Below are 13,976 nucleotides of genomic sequence, written 5' to 3'. Positions count from 1 at the left end.
TGTTAAATTAATTATCCCGCGGTGAACATACATGTTACCAAAGGAGGGATATTTTAATTTCAAAAAATTCACAGAGATCATTAAGATGTTTTAGTACATTGATTGATTTTCTATGGGTATAATGTGCAAAAATCAAATTTGAGCTACATGCACACGTGATAGTGCACCTAAATGGATTGCAAAAACACATGTCTCATTGGGTGCATGTTTACTCCCCATGCAACAAATTTCAAACATTGAGAATCTTGATTTTTAAATTATAGTACATCCAAAACTTATTTGAAGTTCATGAAACTTATCGTGTTGTCATATGGACACCAATACAAAGTGGCATTGTACTTTTTTTAGTCAAATTTGAGACCAGTTTTGATGTAATATTTATCTAATTACAGATGGGAGATTATTAATAATTGGGAACCAATATCCCAAACTGATTATTTATTTTAACCATGAGCGTTAGACCAACAATGGATACGTGTCATGCTTCGGTTAAGCAATAAAGCGACAGCGTTAATCATCCAAATAGAAAAACAATATACGTGCTACCGTGCGACCCGTGTGGCGTGCGAGCAGGCGTGAGTTGACGGGACGCATGGGAGCAGTACGCCACGCAGGAAGATAGGGAGGCGTGCGAGTAGCTGTGTGAAACTTTGGTAGGCATGCCAGCAGTCCGGTGCGCAGGCTCACCGGGAGGCGAGCCATCGGTTTGACCGCCGCCCGCCTCTCTCCCACAACTCCCACTAATCCATATTAATGGTGCGCCCGAGCGGCCGCACCACCCATACTCGCTACACACACACAATCCTCTCTCTCTCTGCTTGCAACCTCAACGCCGCTCTCAGTCCTCAAAGCCGTCAGTGTATGAGGATGCCGCCGAAGCGCCCCATCGGGGGGAGTGGCGACACCGGGGCTGCTAAAGCACCAGAGCACGGCGTGGAGATTGAGACAGAGCTTGCCGTCACTGCTGGCGAGTTATCGATGCACGCTGACATCGTCGACGGCGTCGAGCTTCCACAGTCGGAAGCGGAGTTCCACATCGACTCTGACGACCACTCCGGCGACGACTCCGACGTCCACTCTGGCGACGACTCCGATGATGACGGATAGCTGGTTCGTCATCTATACCCATTTATGTGTCAAATAGATCATAGGGTTTCTTTGGTTACTCCCGCCTCCCCCTTTTTGGAATAGAAATCCTGTGGTTATGTTCTCCCAATCCATGAAATATGAGTAAGTTTCGTTAGATCCATGTAGTGTATTGATTGTTTGAATGGTACAGGTGATAAGTGATTAGTTGTTTCATCTGTGCAAATGATTTTTGCTAGTAATCCGACTAGGGTTAGTGTTTGTGCTAATAATTCCTAGCCAGGACTTGACAATTGATTTTGAATGACCTACATATGTTTGTGCCATTATGTTCTTCAAGATTGGTATGTACATAGACGACCGTGCTTAAAAATCGAACCATAATCTCTGAATATGTATAAATAAATAGCCATAAATTCCTAATCCTACTTCACGGCATGTAATCAGCGATTTGATGCAAAATTTGTTTTACTACATGTATAGGTGTTGTCTGATGATGTGGACAGCGAGGATGAAGATGCCCAGAGGAGGTACAAGAGGCGGATCCTGAGGGAGCTTTATGGGGAATGCATAACAGGCATATTAGCACTTGGAAAGATGGATACGGATGCCCATTTTTCAACCACAAGATTCATGATGCATATAGAAGTGTTCTTGCGCATGCAAGAGGACGGGCCGTTGGCTCCTTCAAGCAGAAGTACTCTCGCAGGGTGGCGCACGGTGCATACGCCGAGTACCTGGAGAAGCTTTAGGATCGTGCCAGCCGCATGTGAGATGAGATGTGGGATGGATCGAACTATGTACGCTTGAGTATGCTTAATGATGGTTGAACTATGTACTTATGGTTGAACTATGCTTATGTACGTGTATGATTATTATCTATGTCTGGGTATGTTAAATATTTCGCCAAATTTTGGTAAAAATTACAATGGGGAACCAATAAACCAGGACGGAGGTAGTATGTCAATCACACATGGTTCCCAAAATTAGAACCGTGTCCAATGACTATCATTTTGCCTGCTGCGTCAGTCACACACGGTTCGCTCTAGCAAACCGTCGCCCCCAAAATTCTTTGTGGGACAGAAAACCCTCACCACCCAATTCAAAAAATAAAAAATAAAACCCTCACCATCCCCACGTCAAAAAAACCCTCACCCTGCCCGCCACCCACCTCGGCCCCTCCGGTACGTTCCCCATTCACACCTGCACAAGCTCCTTCGCGTCTATGCCATGGCACCGCCTATCGTGGCGGTAAACACTTAGCTCGACGCCTGCCGCCGCCGCCAAGCTACCGGCAAAGCCCACCGCATTTCGCCACTTCCACTTGCCGCCGCCTATCACCATCGACTTTCTCGACACTGCTCGCCGTCGACCCAGCTCTGCTCGGTTGGGGAACACTACAAAAAAAGACACATCCGTGACATTTTGGGCCGAACGAATTTTTTTTCTGTCATACTTATGACACTTCTATGACGATTATTGTGACAAAACCCGATATCATCATAGATGTCGTGGGCTCCTACTTCTATGACAAAAAATCATGAAAAAATGGGCTTTTCATCCTGGGCGGGCCGGATACGCAGCTGCGTGACATTCTTTGGGCCATCCATGATGGAAAAAACCTTGGTAGAAGCGAGGGTGAGGAAAATATCGGGGTGTTCCCGATTACGGTGGGTGGTCGGGGCCGAGCGATGCGCGTTTCTCTCATACACGCACACGAGGCGTTGGGCTCTAACTGAACCTGAGCGAGGCATTGGGCTCTAACTGAACCCGAGCGATTGCACTGCATGCTACGCGTTACTGAACCCGAGCGATCAATCGATGGCTGTTAACTGAACCCGATCGAGCGATTCGCTACTGCTGCTAACTGAAGCCGATAGATGCTATCTCTGGATGAATAGTGAGCGTTGCCGGGGGGTTTGGATGAATAGTTCCCGACGGGGGTGGATGAACAGGACCCCGTGGTGTTGCCTCTAGATGAACAGGACCCCGACCGATCGAGCGGGTTGGGGCTGGATGAACAGGACCCCGTGGAGGGCAGGATGAACAAGACCACCCCATGGAGGGCTGGATGAATAGTAGATGGTGGAGGGCGAGATGAACAGTAGCCCGTGGAGGGGTGGTTGAACAGGAGCCCATGGAGAGGGCTGGTTGAACAGTAGCCGGTGGAGTAGCGCGCGGTGGAGGCTGGATGAACAGGAGCCCATGGATGAACAGTCGTAGGTGGAGGCTGGAGGAGGTCGATGATGGATGAACAGTAGCCCGTGGAGGCTGGTGGGGGTCGACTGTGGAGATGAACAGTATCCCGTGGAGTCTTGTTTTGCGGTACGCCACACCCCTCCCTATGAACAGGACCCTCATTTCGACCGTAGTGCTCCAATACAAGTCTGTTTCCTTCGTTTTGTAGTACGCCACACCCCTCCTGATCAACAGGACCCCCGTTTCGACCGTAGGAGGTCTGTTTCCTCCATTTTGCGGTACACCAGACCCCTCCCGATGAACAGGATCTCATTTCGACCATGGCCGGTCGAACACAAGGCCGTTTCCTTCGTTCTGTGGTACGCCATGCCTCGTTTCCATCGGCTGTTCCATCCAAGCCCTCCCGATGAACACGGCGACGCATTCCGTTCCGACCTAGCTGGTTGGCTCCCCATGAACACGACGGCGACGTAGTTTCTCCGTTCTGACCGTATGTACGTACGTGGCCGTATTTTCTTTCTTGCACATTGGCCGCTGTACGTACGTGTACATGCTACCTGCGCGCCTCTACTACGACACGTGCGTGCCTCTACATCGACCAGTATGTACGTACACGTTCGCGACCAGAATGAAAATGCTACGTGTGCTTCAACCAGGTGGGTCCTGACTGTCGCGCACTTCCTTGCGTGCGAAGATGTAGCTGGTGGGTCCCAGCAGTCAGGGGGGCGAATCATTTTTTTGCCCGAACGCACTTCCTTGTGTGCGAAGATGTAGCTGGTGGGTCCCAACAGTTAGGGGGAAACATTTTTTCACGAAATATGGTGGCCCGTCCGGTGGGTCCCCGCTGTCAGGTGGACGAATAATTATTTTGCGCGTAATAAGGAGGCACTTCCTTGCTACGACCGTGGACCTAGCTGTCAGCCTCTCCACGTATAGTCCACGTCCGATGGAAGCCGTCCCTTGACCACGTTGACCACACCGCGCCGAGAACACTTGGGCGGTGGACGGCGGCGAGGCCTAGGAAGGGGACGACGCGGAGCCGGGGAAGACGCGACAGTCGAAGCCCGCGCGGAGAGGAGTATGAGGGTTCACTGGTTCGGCTGCTGTCGCCACAGAATAACAGGGGGTGTGGGTGAGTAGAGAGATGGCCTGGCCAGCGGTGGGAGTAGTAGGGGGTGGTGAGGCCTCCAAAGCATCGCAGCCGGCCACGGGAGGCAGGAGCACGAGGCACGACCGGCGCTGGTTTGGGCGGCTGGAGCAAGAAGACCAGAGGTTGAAGAAGCACTACGGCCGTTGGATTGACATCATACGGTCAATGGAGCTAGAATCGTGCATATTGAATAAGTTGACAAAGCCCTCCATCCCCGTCAACTTAGTAGGCCCACAAGTCAGCCTCCCACTATACTGGGTCCCAGCTAGCAGGGGGAGTATTCATTTTTGTGCGTAATAAGGAGGCACTTCATTGCGTGCGAAGATATAGCTGGTGGGTCCGAGCTGTCAGCGGCGGTAAGATTTTTTTCATGAAATACAGAAGCCCTTTCGGAGGGTCCCAGATGTCAGCTGGAGGAATCATTATTTTGCGCATAATAAGGAGGCATTTCCTTGCATGCGGCCGAGGACCCAGCTGTCAGCCTCTCCACACATAGTCCACTTCAGATGCATGTCGGTCGTTGACCATGTTGACCAGGCCGCAACGAGAGCACCAGGGCGGTGGACGACGGCGAGGCTTAGGAAGGGAACGACACGGAGTCAGGGAAGACTCGGCAGTTGTTTCCCACGCGGAGGGGAGTACAACTGTACAAGGGTTTACTGGTTCGTCTGCCGTCGCCGGAGAATAACAACATGTGTGGGTGAGTAGAGGGATGTCTAGGCCAGCGATGGGAGTACGGTGGGGCGGTGAGGCCTGCGCGGCAGCACAGCCGGCCGCGGGGAGGAGGGAGCAGGCAGTCCCGCCGGCGCTTGTTTGAGCGGCTGGAGCAGGAAGAGCAGAGATTGAAGAAGCACGATGGCCGTTGGATGGAAATCCAACAGTCACTGCTTGTGCGTCAACCTTTTTTTAGGAAAGCCTCAAATATGTGGAAAACAGCATACAACCCATCTGCCATTATTTCTAATAATTCACAACCCATTTGCTAATTCTTAAGGTTTTTTTGCCCGAACGCACTTTCTTACGTCCGAAGATGTAGCTGGTATGTCCCAGCAGTTAGGGGGAAACAATTTTTCACGAAATATGGTGGCCCGTCCGGTGGGTCCCCGCTGTCAGGTGGAGGAATAATTATTTTGCGCATAATAAGGAGGCACTTTCTCGCTGCGGTCGTGGACCCAGCTGTCAGCCTCTCCACATACAGTCCACGTCCGATGGAAGCCGTTCCTTGACCACGTTGACCACACCGCGCCGAGAGCACCTGGGCAGTGGACGACGGCGAGGCCTAGGAAGGGGACGACGTGGAGCTGGGGAAGACGCGACAGTGGAAGACCGCGCGGAGAGGAGTACGAGGGTTCACTGGTTTGGCTGCCGTCGTCGCAGAATAACAGGGGGTGTGGGTGAGTAGAGGGATGGCCTGGCCAGCGGTGGGAGTAGTAGGGGGCGGTGAGGCCTCCATAGCATGGCAGCCGGCCACGGGAGGTAGGAGCACGAGGCACGACCGACGCTGGTTTGGGCGGCTGGAGCAAGAAGACCAGAGGTTGAAGAAGCACTACGACCGTTGGATTGACATCGTACAGTCAATGGAGCTAGAATCGTGCATATTGACTAAGTTGACAAAGCCCTCCATCCCCGTCAACTTAGTAGGCCCACAAGTCAGCCTCCCACTATACTGGGTCCCAGCTAGCAGGGGGAGTATTCATTTTTAGTGCGTAATAAGGATGCACTTCCTTGCGTGCGAAGATATAGCTGGTGGGTCCGTGCTGTCAGCGGCGGTAACATTTTTTTCACGAAATACAGAAGCCGTTTCAGTGGGTCCTAGATGTTAGGTGGAGGAATCATTTTTTTGCGCATAATAAGGAGGCATTTCCTTGAGTGCGGCCGTGGACCCAGCTGTCAGCCTCTCCACGCATAGTCAACTTCAGATGCATGTCGGTCGTTGACAACATTAACCAGGCCGCGACGAGAGCACCAGGGCGGTGGACGACAGTGAGGCTTAGGAAGGGAATGACACGGAGCCAGGGAAGACTCCGCAGTTGTTTCCCACGCGGAGGGGAGTACGACTGTACGAGGGTTTACTGGTTCGTCTACCGTCGCTGGAGAATAACAACATGTGTGGGTGAGTAGAGGGATGGCTAGGCCAGCGATGGGAGTACTGTGGGGCGGTGAGGCCTGCGCGGCAGCACAACCGGCCGCGGGGATGAGGGAGCAGGTAGTCCCTTCGGCGCTTGTTTGAGCGGCTGGAGTAGGAAGAGCAGAGATTGAAGATGCACGATGGCCGTTGGATGGAAATCCAACAGTCACTGCTTGTGCGTCAACCTTTTTTTTAAGGAAAGCCTCAAATCTGTGGAAAACAGCATACAACCCATCTACCATTATTTCTAATAATTTACAGCCCATTTGCTAATTCTTAAGGTTTTTTTGGAGCCCATATTCTTTTTGTTAGCATTATAGCCCATATTGTGGCCACGGTTAAAAACTTATATGAAATTTTGCATATTTTGATGCGGTCCGAACTGTTTTTAATCCCAAAATTTCGAGTCACGTTCAAACTGATTTTAAAAATAAATATATATCAATATATAATCCAACAAATTGTCCATGCATAAAAATCAATGCAATTTAAAATCTCGAAATGAAAAAAAGAAATTTGAAACTAATTGCCGGCTTGATCTGTTTTAAAAATGTACAACCCATTTCTCATTACTGATAGGCCATTTTCTCGGTGAGCCAAATGAAGGTCTCCTCGTCTTGAAAGATTTGCAGCCCAACAGGCCTGACAAAGCGACTTACTTGGAAAATCACAAAAAAACTGGGCTGTGGCCATGGACCCAGCTGCGGTCGTGGACCCATCTACCAGCCTCTCCACGTACAGCACTCTTCCGATGGAAGTCGGTCGTGTACCACATTGAGCACGCCACGCCGAGAGCACCAAGGCAGTGGACGACGGTGAGGCCTAGGAAGGGGACGACGCAGAGCCAGGGAAGACTCGACAGTTGTTTCCCACGTGGAGGGGAGTACGACTGTATGAGGGTTTACTAGTTCGTCTGCCGTCACAGGAGAATAACTACATGTGTGGGTGAGTAGAGGGATGGCTAGGCCAGCGATGGGAGTATGGTGGGGCGGCGAAGCCTGTGTGGCAGCACAGCCGGCCGCGGGGAGGGGGGAGAAGGTAGTCCCGCCGCCGCTTGTTTAAGCGGTTGGAGCAGGAAGAGTAGAGATTGAAGAAGCACGACGGCCATTGGATGGAAATCCAACAGTCACTGCTTGTGCGTCAACCTTTTTTTGGAAAGTCTCAAATCTGTGGAAAGCAGCATACATCCCATCTGCCATTATTTCTAACAATTTACAACCCATTTGCTAATTCTTAAGGTTTTTTTGGAGCCCATATTCTTTTTGTTAGCATTACAGCCCATATTGTGGCCACGGTTAAAAACTTATATGAAATTTTGCATATTTCGGTGCGGTCCGAACTGTTTTTGATCCCGAAATTTCGAGTCATGTTCAAACTGATTTTAAAAATAAATATATATATCAATATAAAATCCAACAAATTGTCCATGTATAAAAATCAATGCAATTTAAAATCTCGAAATGAAAAAAAGAAATTTGAAACTAATTGCTGGTTTGATGTGTTAAAAAAATGTACAACCCATTTCCCATTACTGATAGTCCATTTTCTCGGCCAGCCGAATGAAGCTCTCCTCGTCTTGAAAGATTTGCAGCCCAACAGGCCTGCCAAAGCGACTTACTTGGCAAATCACAAAAAAACTGGGCTTTGGCCATGGACCCAGCTGCGGCTGTGGACCCAGCTGCCAGCCTCTCCACGTACAGCACTCTTCCGATGGAAGTCAGTCGTTGACCACATCGACCACGCCGCACCGAGAGGACCAATACGGGGGACGACGGTGAGGCCTAGGAAGGGGACAACACGGAGCCGGGGAAGACGCGACAGTGGATGCCCACGCGGAGAGGAGTATGAGGGTTCAATGGTTTGGCTGTGGTGTGAGGCTGCCGTCCCCGCAGGACCTGGTTAGCGGTGGGAGTAGTAGGGGACGGTGAGGCCTCAACGGTAGCACAGCCGGCCACTAGAGGCAGGAGCAAGTGGTCTCGCCGGCGCTGGTTTGGGCGGCTGGTGCAAGAATAGCAGTGATTGAAGAAGCAGCATGAGCGTTCGATTCAAATCCAATGGTTACTGCTTCTAGAATCATTTGTTGACTAAGTTGACAAGCCCTGCGTACGCGTCAACTTAGTAGGCCCACAGGTCAGCCTCCCAACCAGTGCGCCCCAGATGTCACTGGGAGGAATCATTTTTTCGCGTAATAAGGAGGCAGTTGATTGCGTGCGGCCAGCCCAGCGGAGGTAGTTGGGTGGGCCAGGGAAGCCTGTGCGGCATCACAGCGGGCCACAAGAGGAGGCAGCAAGCAGTCCCACTTGCGCTAGTTTAGGCGACTGGAGCAGGAAGATCAGAGATTGAAGAAGCACGTCAGCCGTTGGATGGACATCCAACAGTCACTGCTGCTAGAATCATGTGTTGACTGACAAAGCCTTGCGTAAACAAGTCAACCTCGAAATATGTGGCGTGTACAACCCATTTGCTATTATTTTTATAATTTTTACTCATTTTCTAATTCATATGGAATTTATTGTAGCCCGTTTTCCATTTTTAGAATTACTGCCCATTTTCTGGTCAGTACCAGGGTTAAAAAATTAACTAAATATGTGGGAAATTTTGAAAATTCGCAAATTTTTGCAGAGGAAAAAAACATTATTAATCCAAAAATTAGTAGCCATACTAAAACAAATTTAAAAATAAATTAGTACTATGTCATGTTAAATGCAATGAAATACTCCCTCCGTCCCAAAATTCTTGTCTTAGATTTGTCTAAATACGGATGTATCAGGTCATGTTTTGGTATTAGATACATCCTTATCTATACTAATCTAAGACAAGAATTTTGGGACGGAGGGAGTATAAGATATCAGTGAAGAACAAAAACAAAAAAAGAAACTAATATCCCATTTGCTATAATTTTTTTGGATTTTTCAACCCCTTTTGATATTACTTTTAACAGACAATGACCATACTCTTTGGCCATGATGAAATGCACCCCTCCTCATCTTGAAATATTTGCAGCCCAGTAAGTCGGAGAAAACAAATAGGCCTAGCTTGGGTATTCTTCAAAAAGAAATACTGGGCTACCTATTTTCCCAAAGAAAAAACTGCTGGGCTAGTCATGTTGTTAGACGGGCCACAAAGACCGCACAACCCAGTTTACAGCCTGCTCCTCCGAATTACTACTAAAAAAGTTGTGCAATTATGTCGTTAATTGACTATATGTTGAAAATGATGTGGGTCCCAGATATCAGCAGGGTGGATTAGAGTAAAAAACGCGGCGTTCATCTGAGTAGTAAAAGAGGCGCTTGCTTGTGTTCAGGAGTGGACCTGGTGGGTCCGTGCTGTCATACTCACAACTACAGTCCTCTCCCGATTCACTATGTTGACAGGGACCGTTTCAAAAAAACTATGTTGACAGGGCCAGACGGCGGCGCCGCGGCAAGCGCACCAAGGCGGAGGATAAAGTGCTGTCGCCAATGTGCTGGACTGGGTTGGACATTCTTATTGAAAAATAAAAATGGGCCGGATCTATTTATGACGTTGACTACGATTTGCATGGGTTCGCTGGTTGCAGGAAGAAAATGCTGGGAGAAAGAAGACTGGTTGCTATCTTTGCCGAAGAATAATTTTGACTGAATGTAACGACACTATCATAGGAAATAATATCCTCCTGTTAAATTGTGAATTTAAAGAACTGGTGCAGGAGCATTTGGCTTTATTTATTTATTTACTTATTTATGTTTAGGGGACCATGAGCATGTACCTGGGACGGATTCATGTGAGAGCCTCCCTTGTAGTTAATTATGGGCTTCTCTATTGGGCCTTCATCAGTGGGCTGCATGTTATCAACAAGTGGAAAATGTGTTCCGTACGAAAAATAGTATGCGCTACGTATGGTACGGGGCACTAAAGGATCAAACCATGCAACAACCTCCAAAACGTTGTGTTTGTCGTTCTAACAACACATTTATTCAACCAACAGACGAAATATACTACTGATTGTACATTGAAAACAGCAGCAGCAACAACCAGGGTTGGGGGTGCAATAGAAGCAGTAAGCAGGCTAGAAGAGTGAAGACGCAGCTCTCTCTTTGAAACCAAACATCAGCTATCATTACAAAAGGGATACCAAAAAGGAACAAGTGTATGCATCAAACTAAATAAAGATCTTGCTACACCAAGTATACGCATCTAACTAACTGGCTCAGTTAGACATTACTATTTATTAAGATGTGGAGATTGGCTAACGGCTTGAACCAGATGGGTGCTTGATGGGGGAAACTCTAGCCAGTAGGTCGAAGTCTGATACTTGCGACCCTCTCTCCTACTTTAGGCTCTAGAGCATGGCAGCACATATCAGGGTATGGTGCATGCAGAGATGCATGGTACACTGTGTACACACAGTTTTGCCTGATGAACGAAACCGCGCTGCCATCATGATCCTTGCCGTCGGTTATCTCCTGGTTAATCGGATAATTCAGTCCGACAAATAGAGAGCATGTACCAAGGTTACTTACCAACCTCTAGTCAAAAATTCCTAAAGGCCTAGAGAAGCTGGGATCCTGCTCAAAGACCTTGCAGTGACTGTGATTGTATTCCGCGAAACAACACGTCCGGTACGTGCGAACGATCATCAATCGTTCGCCGTCGTCTGATTGAGCCAGGAACCACCTGCAACTGCCATGCCTCTTTTATTTGAAAGGTTCTTGGATTAGGAAGGGTGAGGACACCAGGTGGCCTACAACATCATATCAAGTTGGAGTCAAATAAACCTCAAAAAAAGTTGGAGTCGAATAAAAAAGGGCTCTTGATGTAGTCAATCATAAGAACAACATGTTATGAGCATGAATATTTTTTTAGTAAATGTTGACAGTAATATAAGCAAGCCATCATGACATCATAGGAATGTAACATACTGCCGTAACATCCGTTTGTAGCGATGACTGGAGTAGGCCAGCAATACGTCTAGCCATAGAAGGAGTTGATACGTCTCCAACGTATCTATAATTTTTTATTGTTCCATGCTATTATATTATCAACCTTGGATGTTTTATATGCATTTAATATGCTATTTTATATGATTTTTGGGACTAACCTATTAAGCTAGAGCCTAGTGCCAGTTTTTGTTTTTTCCTTGTTTTAGAGTGTCGCAGAAAGGGAAAATCAAATGGAGTCCAATTGACCTGAAACTTCACGGAACTTATTTTTGGACCAGAAGAAGCCCACGGAGTATCGAAGATGGACCAGAAGAGTTCCGGGCTGCCCACGAGGGTGGGGGGCACGCCCCCTGCCTCGTGGACAACCCGGAGATCCACCGACGTACTTCTTCCTCCTATATATGTCCATATACCCTAAAAACTTCGGGGAGCAGAATAGATCAGGAGTTCCGCCGCCAGAAGCCTCCGTAGCCACCGAAAACCAATCTAGACCCGTTCCGGCACCCCGCCGGAGGGGGGGAATCCCTCTCCGGTGGCCATCTTCATCATCTCGGCGCTCTCCATGACGAGGAGGGAGTAGTCCACCCTCGGGGCTGAGAGTTTGTACCAGTAGCTATGTGTTTGATCTCTCTCCCTCGTGTTCTTGAGGTGGTAAGATCTTGATGTATCACGACCTTTGCTATTATAATTGGATCTTATGATGTTCCTCCCCCTCTACACTCTTGTAATGGATTGAGTTTTCCCTTCGAAGTTATCTTATTGGATTGAGTCTTTAAGGATTTGAGAACACTTGATGTATGTCTTGCGTGGGATACCTGTGGTGACAATGGGGTATTCTATTGATTCACTTGATGTATGTTTCGGTGATCAACTTGCGGGTTCGCCCATGAACCTATGCATAGGGGTTGGCACACGTTTTCGTCTTGACTCTCCGGTAGAAACTTTGGGGAACTCTTTGAAGTTCTTTGTGTTGGTTGAATAGATGAATCTGAGATTGTGTGATGCATATCGTATAATCATACCCACGGATACTTGAGGTGACATTGGAGTATCTAGGTGACATTAGGGTTTTGGTTGGTTGTTGTCTTAAGGTGTTATTCTAGTACGAACTCTAGGATAGATTGAACGGAAAGAATAGCTTCATGTTATTTTACTATGGAGTCTTGAATAGATCGATCAGAAAGGATTACTTTGAGGTGATTTCGTACCCTACAATAATCTCTTTGTTCGTTCTCCTCTATTAGTGACTTTGGAGTGACTCTTTGTTGCATGTCGAGGGATAGTTATATGATCCAATTATGTTATTATTGTTGAGAGGACTTGCGCTAGTGAAAGTATGAACCCTAGGCCTTATTTCCGCACATTGCAATACCGTTTACGTTCACTTTTATCATTAGTTACCTTGCTGTTTTTATATTTTCATATTACAAAAACCTATATCTACCATCCATATTGCACTTATATCACCATCTTTTCGCCGAACTAGTGCACCTATACCATTTACCATTGTATTGGGTGTGTTGGGGACACTAGAGACTCTTTATTATTTGGTTGCAGGGTTGTTTGAGAGAGACTATCTTCATCCTATGCCTCCGATGGATTGATAAACCTTAGGTCATCCACTTGAGGGAAATTTGCTACTGTCCTACAAACCTCTGCACTTGGAGGCCCAACAACGTCTACAAGAAGAAGGTTGTGTAGTAGACATCAAGATCTTTTCTGGCGCCGTTGCCGGGGAGGTTAGTGCTTGAAGGTATATCTTTAGATCTCGCAATCAAATCTTTTTGTTTCTTGTTTTATCACTAGTTTAGTTTATAAAATAAAACTACAAAAAATGGAATTAAGATTGCCTCATATGCTTCATATTTTTTAATATCTATCATAAAAATAAGTATTCCGATAATTGTGCTCAAGTGCTACAAGAAGAATGCATTAGAATGTTTGGCACTAAATATTTGGATGATGAGCATGATTGCAATATTGTTAGTATGAATTCCTTTTGTATCCATGATGCTAATGATATGCAAAGCCACAAGCTTGGGGAAGCTATGTTTGATGAAGATGAAATTTTTTATCCCCCAAGTTGTGATGAGCAAATTTATTATGATGAAAGCATGCCTCCTATTTATGATGATTATATTGATGAAAGTGGATTTGGAGAGGTCATGACTTTATTTTGTGATGAATCCACTATTTCGGAAGAGGTTCCAATTGATTATGAGAACAAAGTTGCTACCTATGATGATTATTGTGATGATATGTATGCTATAAAGATTTATGATGACCATGAAACTTGTCATCATGATTTTAGTTTTCAATTGGATTATGCCTCACATGATAATTATTCTATTGAGTTTACTCCCACTATTTCGAATGAGAAGAATGTTGCCTATGTGGAGAGTAGTAAATTTTATATGCTTGTAGATCATGAAAATAATGTTTTAGGTGCTGGTTATATTGTTGAATTCATTCATGATGCTACTGAAAATTA

Source organism: Triticum urartu, chromosome 6, assembly GCF_003073215.2.
Source record: "Triticum urartu cultivar G1812 chromosome 6, Tu2.1, whole genome shotgun sequence".
NCBI classification, from domain to species: Eukaryota; Viridiplantae; Streptophyta; class Magnoliopsida; order Poales; family Poaceae; genus Triticum; species Triticum urartu.
The sequence above is the reverse complement of the archived record's forward strand: the minus strand, read 5'-3'. Positions refer to the sequence as shown.